The sequence below is a fragment of the Neomonachus schauinslandi genome, chromosome 13 (genome assembly GCF_002201575.2).
Source record: "Neomonachus schauinslandi chromosome 13, ASM220157v2, whole genome shotgun sequence".
Taxonomy (NCBI): domain Eukaryota; kingdom Metazoa; phylum Chordata; class Mammalia; order Carnivora; family Phocidae; genus Neomonachus; species Neomonachus schauinslandi.
The window spans coordinates 75,470,679-75,481,493 of NC_058415.1; the positions used below are offsets into that span (position 1 = coordinate 75,470,679).

A 10,815-nucleotide genomic window follows, 5' to 3' on the forward strand; every position below is an offset into this window, starting at 1 on the left:
AGAGAAGGGAAGGGAGAGCTGAGGAGGGGAGCCAAAGTGCTTCAGGCTTTCATGGATCCGGTCCTGCCATTTCCCCACCCCATCTTTGGCCCGTGCCTCTGCAAGCTTCCTTTCTTGTGGTACCTGTCAGGGAAAATAGTCTTTGTCTCTGCAGCTGGCTCTGGGAAGCTTTTTTTTCCTCTTCTCTCCTTTTGGCAAGTGCGGGGGAAGAGGGAAGAGCATGCTGAGGCACTGAGAGGGAGACTCCACAGGAGTAAGAGCTTAGGACTGGACTGACAATACCCACAGTAGCGCTCCTGGGCAAGGTTCTCATCACATCCCTTTACCTATTTGTGTTTTCAGCAGGCAGTAGGGTAGGGATCTGGGCCCCAGAGTCAAGACCATGAGCAATCAGACTTGGTACAAATGCAGTCCCACCAATGGCTTTGAACCTCCGTTTCAACATTTGTAAAATGGGATAAGATGTGTAAGATATATGGCACCATGCTCCATAAAATGCCTTTTCTCCTCCCCCTCATTCTCTTTCGTCTTCTCCTCTTCCACCTCCTCTTTCTCCTTGTCCTTTTTAATCCCCATCCTCCTTTCATTCTCGGTCTCTGCTATTCAAAGTCAGGAGTCATATTTTAGTCAACTCCGGCTCCCCTAGGATCTTGAAAATAGCAGGTGCTAAATGGACATTTAAATAAGAAATAAATAAACCCCTCCCCTATCCTTTCTCTGCCTATTAGAAAGCACTATCTTATCTGTGTTCTTACCAATGGGTATGAGCTAGTAAAATGCAAAATTCCAAGTAAATAATCAGGGAATCATACAAACCTAGAACAACCCACACAGTGGCCTCAAGTCTACCTCTGACTTTAGAGAAAGAGAGTGAAGGCTCAAAGAGGATTCGGGATTTATCCATGGTCCTTACGGGAACCCCTCATCCATCTTTCTCTGTGTCACAATACCTCCTTCTATGCAGTGAGTCTCCTGATTGCCCCATGCATATATCCATTCGTTCCATGAAGAAATGTTTAATACAACTTATAATGTTTCAGGTAGGCATGGCACTAGACACAGGACAGTTATGGGTAAAAACAGGACAGATTTTTACCCTTATTGAGCAAACTTACAGCCTACTGGAGGAGACTGCTGTTTACTGAAAATATGTACACCCCACTCTACACCCAACAATGTGCATGAATGGATATTTTGTTTCAAAAAATCATAACATACTTCAAAGGGAAACTGTAGGATGCTATGAGAGAGGGGAGAAAAGTAGAAACTATTAAATGGGGACACTGAGGAAAGCATCTTTCATGGAGTGACTTTAAAGAAGAAGCCCAAAGATTAAAGAATGTTCTTACAAGTAAGTTCTACTAGTCCTTAGTACCATGGCTTATGTGGTTGGCCCACCTGGAGTGCCCTCTGTGTTTTCCTTTCTTCATGTAAAGCCCTCATGTTCTTTAAGTCCCAGGACAAGGACATCTAACCCTGCCCTTTCTAAAAAAGATCCAGGTTTCCCTACAAGGATGGATTTAAATCATTTCAATTCATATTCAGCAAACACTGAATCATCTTTATCAGAGAATGTTGACTCCATTTGCCAAGGCAAATCCATCAGTATTCTTTATATCTGATGAAATAGGACCATGTTTATCTGGCTAGCATTTATTGAAGTATATTGGATTTGTATGAGCTGAGGTCTGGTGAGAAGTTCCACAAGCAACCTATTGCCTGATTGCATCAGATATATATGTCACCAGGTATTATATATTGGAACAATAAACCTTGCTGAAAATGTGAAATCTTAAGAGATTAAAAATGACAGAATGAAGAGAAAAGAACAGTGGGTTTGAAGATGGAAAACATAAATTTAGATTCTACTTCTATTTCTTAATGACTAAGAACAACAATAACAAGAAGAATATAATGTGTAGGCTTTATGGAGCTCTGACTATATTTTAGGCATTCTGTTAAGGGTTTCGTGTGCATTACCATGTTTTTTCTTCTAGCAATCCTACTAAGTGGGAATTATTATGAGTTTTATTATGAGTTTTACAGATGAGAAAACTGAGACTTGGGGAAGGTAAATAACTGTCCCAAGATAAGTAACTTTCCCAAGGTAAAACACTCAATGATTAATAAATGCAGAGTTTAGGCTGGGTGGTTTCATTCCAGAACCCACACTACAAATTCATCTCAAGTGCAGGGCAATCTTAAGAAGTCATTTAGCTATAGTTTGCATCAATTTTTCTTTCTTTCCTTTTTTTTTTTTAAGATTTTATTTATTTATTTGAGAGAGAGAGAGAGTGGGGGGAGGGAGAGGGAGAGAGAATTTCTCAAGCAGACTCCCTGCTGAGTACAGAGCCCAATGCAGGGCTCCATCTCACAACCCTGAGATCATGACCTGAGCTGAAATCAAGAGTCATATGTCCAACCAACTGAGCCACCCAGGTGCCCCAATTTTTCTAACCTAAAATAACAAGGGGAGTGGGCACAGTCAATGACTTCTAAAGTTTCAAAGGGCCTCTTCTTCCTGTTCTTTTCCTGCCTTGAAGGATCAAGAGTGGCATCCTGGAAGAGATGTCTGAAAGATCTGGAATTTGGAGAAGTTCTGTCCCCTGGGTTCCTTCACTTCATTCAAACCCCCATCCTGCAATTCTTTGATTATTTATAGAAGATATTCCCAAAGGAGGGCAGCTCCATACTCTGCCTTGCAGATTACAAAGAGATAAATAACACATTCCTCATTTTCTTACTCGCTGGGGAAATTGGGGGCTGTGTTTACATCGCTTTCTTGGTATTTATCCTCCTGCTGGCTGTTCCATCCCCTCTATTTCATGTTGTTATTTTACTTCCATTAGGGGAGCAGAAAAAACATGAGAAGCCATTCTGATCCACCCCAATCCTCAGAGGGCATTGCTCGGTCAAAGTCAGCATCCTCTGCCTTGTAATTTTCCCTACAAACATCTCATTCAAGAGGCATTTTCCTCCCTCTGAGTACTAATGTCCTGATGATGATAAAAATAAATAAATATTACACACACACATACACACACACATCAAAACAAAACAGAAGGGAAAAAAGAGAGAGAACAGAAAATCAATTGCACGCTTGGTTCATTTCATGTTTATATCCTTGTAGATTTCCTCCCTGGGCTCCTGAGAATTGCCTAGTTAGCAGTTAGGAAGGGCTGGCTGGGTCACTGCAGTTTTAATGTGGCATGCCTGTATTCCGTGGCTTTTCTTCTTTGGGAAGGGGCTGGACTTTATTAAGAAACCTTCTGAACATATGAGCTCCGTTATTTATCCACCAGGTCCATGGAGACATTGATGCAGTCCATTTTGTATGGGGAACTGACAGGATTGTTTGTTATTTTTCAGTATTTTTCCGGAAATGGAGGTTTTGCTTCAAGAAAATCCTGTGGTTGGCCAAAAACAGTTTTGATCACTGGAGTCCATATTTGGTTAAATTTTCTTTACCCTGGCTCTTCAGTGAAGGACAACCTACACTAAGCATGTAGCTGTGTGTCAAGTGTTACACCAAGCATTTTCCCTGCGTTACTCCGTTTAATAAAAAAAAAAGAAAAAGTGTTGAAGAAATCAGCAGTGTTCTAATTCCACAGATGGAGAAACTGGGACTCAGAGTATAAATACAATTCTGATTGGGAGATTGTAAGAAATCTTTGCTAGTGGATATAGATTTATTTCCCTGTGATAAGTTTTAAAAGGCAATGTGGTACAGCTCACATCGCAGGATTCTAGAATACTAGATTTGTGTCCCTTACAAAATGCAAGGCCTTAAGAAAAAATACGAACCTCTCTGAGTTTTATTTTCCTCCCCTCTGTGGTATAAAAGAGAATGTATGAAATTTGGATACAGAGATCACAGACAGAAATTCTGGCTCCACCATTTACTAATGCTATGTCTTAGGTTAGCTTTCCCAAAAGCAATGTCTGGAATGAGGATTCATGCACATGTTACTTATTAAGGAAATGCTCCCAGGAGAGACTGATAAGGGAGAAGCAGGAGAGGGTTGGGATGAAATCAAGTAAGGGTGTGATTTCACATGAAGTCCCCATCTCAGCCTGATCCCATAGGGAGCTCTGGAGCATGTTACTTCTCAGAGTTTGTCCTGACTCAAGGCAAGGGAACTGGGTTTTCACACTGCTGCACCCATCTTTCATTGGTAAGAGCCACTTGGGAAGGATATGAACTCCCAGTACTTCTGGCTCTCTGCTTGTGCTGGGCAGTGGCCACAGATAAGGTAGACATAAGAAGATCTGAGTGGAGGACTCTGAGATTCTGGGTGTGACATTTTACTTTTCTATTTTATTTCCCTATCTTTAAATTGGTCAGCTAGATTCTATTATTTCCATTTGTATAATTGTTCCACATGTAAAAAAAAAAAAGCATGTTTCTTTCATTAGAACTTAAGATTCTTAGACCAGAGATCTTTATTTTATTCAGTAACATAGCTCATACTCTTACAAGACTGTCTAGCCATAGATGGATCTCAATGAATATCTAACAAAGAACTGGATTATGAAGAAATGGGTATTCACTAATTGCTGGATAAGGGTTGTGTTCATGACTATCACATTAATCTGCTAATTATATCATTGAAATAATCTGTATTCTTACAGTATGCTTGCCACACGTATCATACTCTATAATCATTGGAAAGACACCAATGGATCCAGATACTGCAAAGTTACTTTAATGAAAATGATACTGAAACACATGGAGATATTTACTTAAAGAAGGAGATAACACAGTATGCCCTAGACCAGGGTGTAACTTCCCAGTCCCCAGCTCCCCACAGGAACAGAATGCTAGGAATGATATCACTGCTTAGAATGAAGATTACACACATAGGTATAAGTCCCCTTTTCCATGTTTTATGGGGCTTTATGTCCTAAGTGCCTCCCTGTCATCTTGGAGACTTGGCTAAGCAATGGCCCCCTTACTGGGTATAAGAAACTGGAATTGGTAATGACCCAGACTCCATAGATATGGACCTGAACATCATGTGGGTTTGTAGATTTCATTTGTATAACTAGCATTGTCCATTAATCCTTAGGCTGAGAAAGTAAAAGTATTTTCCTAAGCAAAAGAAGACAGTTACAAAAAACACATACTGTATGATACATTTATATGAAATGTTTCAAGTAGGCAAATCTGCAGAGACAAAAAGTAGATTGGTGGATTGGGGGGGAATGGGGGAGTGATTACTAATGGATACAAAATTTTTTGTGTGTGATAAACATGTTTTAAAATTAGATTATAATGATGGTTGCACAACTCTGTAAATATACTAAAAATCATTGATTTGTATACTTTATTTTTATTTTTTATTTTTTTTAAAGATTTTATTTGTTTGACAGAGAGAGACACAGCCAGAGAGGGAACACAAGCAGGGGGAGTGGGAGAGGGAGAAGCAGACTTCCCGCGGAGCAGGGAGCCTGATGCGGGGCTCGATCCCAGGACCCTGGGATCATGACCTGAGCCGAAGGCAGACGCTTAACGATGGAGCCACCCAGGTGCCCCTGATTTGTATACTTTAAACAGGTAAACTTTATGGCATATAAAATAGATCTCAATACTATTTAAAATCACCAGTGAAGTATCCAGAATGTATAATATAGGCAAATGAAAATCTCTGAGGGAGTATGCCTTCATCTCAGGTCCCACTGGATTGTCCCAGAAAAATTGTGAGCTTGAAAATGAGCTCACAATTTTAATTACAAAGCACACAATACAATAATTCAATGTGCAGGAGTCAGCAGACATACCAAACAAAAGGGTTAAGTCCCCAAGATATTTATCAGTTAGTCAACCTCTCTGAATCTGTTTTGACCTGTGTATCAATGGGGATGATAACAGTCTCTACCCTTTAGGATTTATCATAAGGATTAAGTGAATATTAGCATGTCAATCATTAAAAATAGTGCCTGACAGAAATATGCTGTATAAGCATGATGTATAGGTGTTAAATATTGGTAATTGGTAATAGATAATAAATATTAAGTGTAATTTACTATTAACAACAAAAAGGACTAAACTGAAAAATGGAAGTTGACACATAGACGTGTAATAATAATTCACAAGTGACATAAACATAGTTGGAACACATGTGGAAGGATGTTTGACTTTACAGGAAAATAATTCTATGCACCTTCAATTTAAAAATATATGCTATTTTATTTTTATGAGATTGGCAATGATTAAAATATTTTTTGTATAGTGCCCAGAGGTTGGTAAGGAGGGATGGCAATGGACTGCAACCCCCATACACAGTTGGAGAGAATGTAAAATGGAACAAACCCTTCTAATGAATATTTGGACAAGTTTATCAAAAAGCATTTCATATCATTATGAAATCTCTCTCTTTTTTTTAAAAGATTTTATTTAGGGGCGCCTGGGTGGCTCAGTTGGTTAAGCGACTGCCTTCGGCTCAGGTCATGATCCTGGAGTCCCTGGATCGAGTCCCGCATCGGGCTCCCTGCTCGGCGAGGAGCCTGCTTCTCCCTCTAACCCTCCCCCCTCTCATGTACTCTCTCTCTCATTCTCGCTCTCTCAAATAAATAAATAAATCTTTAAAAAAAAAAGATTTTATTTATTTATTTGACAGAGAGAGACACAGCGAGAGAGGGAACACAAGCAGGGGGAGTGGGAGAGGGAGAAGCAGGCTTCTCGCCGAGCAGGGAGCCTGATGCGGGCTCGATCCCAGGACCCTGGGATCATGACCTGAGCCGAAGGCAGACGCTTAACTGACTGAGCCACCCAGGTGCCCCTCATTATGAAACCTCTTATTAAACTTTTTTTCAACCAAGAGCCAAGGACAAGAGAGATAAGCTTTCTTTAATGGAAAAAGACACAGAACATGTAAAGGCATTTACATAAAAAGGAAATAATAGCATTACGTTGGACTGGGTTGTCACTTCCCAGGCTCTACAGGGACAGACTGGCATAAATGATACTGTTTCTCAAGAGGGCAGATGTAAGAGTAGTCCACCTTTAACAGAGGCATAGAATTTTGAGAGTTCTGACTTGATGCAGAAGTCTAAATTTCCATTTCCATCCAGGATCAGGCCCAAATCCTTCTCTCCAGATCCCCTGGGGTAATTTATTCCCAACCCTACGTTACCAAGACCCCAACAAAAGCCTCACCCACCCTCCTTGGGCGGCCACAGCATAAACTTGTTTGATCATCATCTGGATCTCAATTCCTTCTTTGGTTTTTTGGTTCTTAGGCATTTTTCTTACTTTCTTGTGAATTCAACTATGCATTTAAAAGGAACTCTCATATTAATTATATCTAGGATTTCTAAGTGTTGTGTTGCTGTGGAGCTTTTCAATTCCCTAGCCTATGCTATGGTGAAAAACAAAATTTAGTTTGAAAATGATCTACACAGTTGCCAAACCTCATGACCCTATGGGGCTAGGAGAAAAACCTAGAGTCACACGTAAAGGCCTCTTCGAGAATAAGCATAAAAGAACAAGGGGACACTACGTTTGGCCAAGCACTGGGACACTGCAGATTTTCATCTCTTTCTATGGCTCTCTATATAGTCCTCCACTGTGCTCTCATGGGTTGCATGTGCACATACCTAGGACTAATCACAGTGTCTGATAGATACTGTCAGTTTACGAGCCCATCTCTCCTGGATGACTGTTGCCTCCCTAGTAGCCAGCAAGCTCTTGTCTTTAAAACTGTATCCCAGTTCCTCGAACTACATCCCCCACCACAGTACGTGCTCTGTGCATACTTATAGAAATAATTAGTGACTTTCTTCTTAGAAATATATCTAATAGGTTGGTAGGAAGAGAAGGTCTTAGGTGAAATGTTTTGGATCAATTGGAATAAATGATGCATTTTTTATTTCACGAGTATTAATTGAACACCTAATATAACTATAGCCACTTTCTATGTCCTGAAAGATAAGTATACTTTGTTTGATGGAATAGCTGTTTTTGTCAGGATGTCATTTAAGTTCCATTTTAATAGGAAGAATGTCTGTGTGTGTGTGTGTGTGTGTGTTGGGGGGAAGATTTCTCCCATCTAAATAGTTAACATGTTTTATATGTGATCTAAAGACAAATGCTTCAGTGTAGTAGCAGAAATGTCTCCTAGACAAGCCTGCCAGAGGTAGATATTTTCTAGCTATGTGACCTTCAGTAAGTTATTTCCTTTTACCAAGTATCAATTTTCTCCTACATGCCTTCCACGGTTGTTAGGAAAATTGAGAAATGTAAATAATGTCTATAAAATACCTGGCCCAGCTTTGCGCAGTGGCAGTATCATAGCCAATGAGGTTTATCCGAGGCGCAATTGTTGCTGATTAAAATACCTGGCCCATAGTAGGTGCTCAGTAAGTCATAGCTGCTGCTGTTACATCATGCCAGGGGAATTCTTTTAAAATGTGAGAGTTAACTCCCTTACTGAATCTGTTTTCCAAGTTCAGGGCCTAGATACTTATTTTCTTTAAGATAGGGCACAATGTGACTTCTTGTTACTGGTTCTAATCCTGTGAAATGCATATTGCAACGGGTGATTATGCCAGTTAGGACAAGACAAGATTGAGCTTGCATATTTTCTTTAGACATCAAGTAAGCATGAAGTAAACCTCCTTTTTTGGCATTTCCAAAACAGAGTCAGCAGCAAAAGTATAGCTAGTGCCATAATGTTGATGCCTTGAGGTTCTCTAAAATGCAAACCTACTTGATATGGCAAAAAGTTGACCACATTGGTTACTATGAAAACCTCAGGATGTCCAGACAAGCCCTTAGGGCATCAAGGGCTAGGGTATCTCACTGCCCCCTGTCTCTAAATGGGGAGCATCTCAGAGAGACCTTTTACCACATTACCACATTACTCTCATCTGGTGCCAAGAATGTGCTGGAAAAGCCAACAGGAAGTGAAAACTAGCCAATCTGTAAAATTTTCTCATGCCTCTGTTATTTCCCAATGTATGCTTTCATTGATCTCTTAGAGCTCTTGAGGCTGGAATGGAGAACAATAGCCTCAGGCAGTGCATGGTCTGACCTTTGCAGAGGTCTTTCCTTCTGCCTTCTCTGGTCAAGATGGGGGGTCAGATTCCCATGAGTGGGCAGCGCAGCCACAGAAGAATCTTGTCCATAGCTCCCGTGTCCTCTTATTATGAAGAAGCCATAGAAAGGGGTGGTAGGGAGAATATCAGACTTGGAGTTCTACCTATAAGCCTAAAGGTCTTGGGGACATCATTTTTATATCCCCAGGTCTTCATTTCTCATCTGTAAAATGGAGTTAATGTCTAGCTTATGGGATTGAAGTTAGGATTCCCTGAGAAAAATTTTTATTTGTAAATGTTAAATGCCTATACAATTGGGAGGCTTTTGGTTTTTGCCACATCTCCAACACTAGAGGGAAATGAAACACCCTCCCTTCTTCTTTCATTTCTGACATTGTCTTATCCACAATATGGGCAAAGATTAGGGGAAAAAAAAGACTATAAAAATGTCTTTTATTGCAGAGAGAGAGAGAGAAGTGGGGGAAGGGAAGAGATTGGTTTATTCTGAGGAACTGGCTTATGTGAATGCGGGGGCCCTTAGGTCTGAAACCCATAGAGCAAGCTGGCAGGTTAGAAGTTCAGGTAAGAATTGATATTGATGTTGCAGTCTTGAGTTCAAATTTTGCAGAACAGCAAGCTGGAAACTGAGGCAGGATTTCTATGTTGCAGTCTTGAGAATAATTCCTTTTTCGGAAAATCTCAGTCTTTATTCTTAAGGCTTTCGATTGATTGGGTGAGGTCCACCCATGTTATAGAGAATAATTTACTTTATTGAAAGTCTAGTAATTTAAATGTTAACTACATCTAAAAAATACCTTCGTTAGGTATTCATATACAGACTGGTGTTGACCAAACAAATAGGTACCATAGCCTAGCCAAATTGACACATAAAATTAACCATGATAGCACCAAAGACTGTAGAATTTCCAAATGGAAAGGACTAGGTCATGGTTTGGAAACACAAAGCCTTAGGAAGCACATGACCTCTGGTCTCCAGCATCTAAAGGGCAATTGTTGAGCTAGACTTGCTTATTGAGGTCACTGAAGGCCCAACAATGACCAAAAAGTACTACTCCAGAGAGCCTAACTCTGGCTAAAAATAAGGAAGAATGTTCTGTCAGTTACGTGTGTTGGATTCTAGTTGTTTTGTTTCAATGGAGGCCTTCACAATAAAGCTGCGCTGTTGCGCTCATGAAGTCTAAAATGGGATGGGATGCTGTATCAGATGGGACAGCTCCAGGCAGCATCCAAGGCCCTCCTAAAGAATAGGATTCTATGATGTCAAGTAGATATTCTGAATTTTCAAATTGCAGTTTATTATTATGTGAGGCACTTCCTCTTATGAGGCTATAGATTACCTTCTTTCAAGAAGTAAATGTAAACATTTCATTTAGTTAGTGTTTTACTTTTCCCTGTTGGCATTTTTTTTCCCAAAGGTGCTGATTCCTATCTGACATAAGACTCATTTTAGGCTTATTGCTTTCTCAATGTTATGCCAGAGCAAGGTTGAAGAAAGTAAAAGATGACATTATAGTCTTGAATTAGCATTCTCTTTCTTTGGTGTACTGATCATTCACTATACAAGCTTGAAACTTGCTAACTGGAATTGTTTTAATCGCTCTTCAAAGTAACACGTTCAGTTATCTGGGAGACAAATAAGTATGATTATCTACCCATATATTTCAGGTTTTCCTAAATTTCATGGCATGGTTTCCATTTTGTCTTTAACTCATTCTCTGATCTTAAGCAAGTTAGCATCTCCATCTCTCAGTCTCC

General features: G+C 40.0%; 1 pseudogene; it reads left to right on the plus strand.

Annotated features, from left to right (window-relative positions):
* Positions 1 to 8,270: 8,270 nt before the first annotated feature.
* Positions 8,271 to 8,421, plus strand: LOC123326614 (annotated as a pseudogene).
* The last annotated feature ends 2,394 nt before the right edge of the window (positions 8,422 to 10,815 follow it).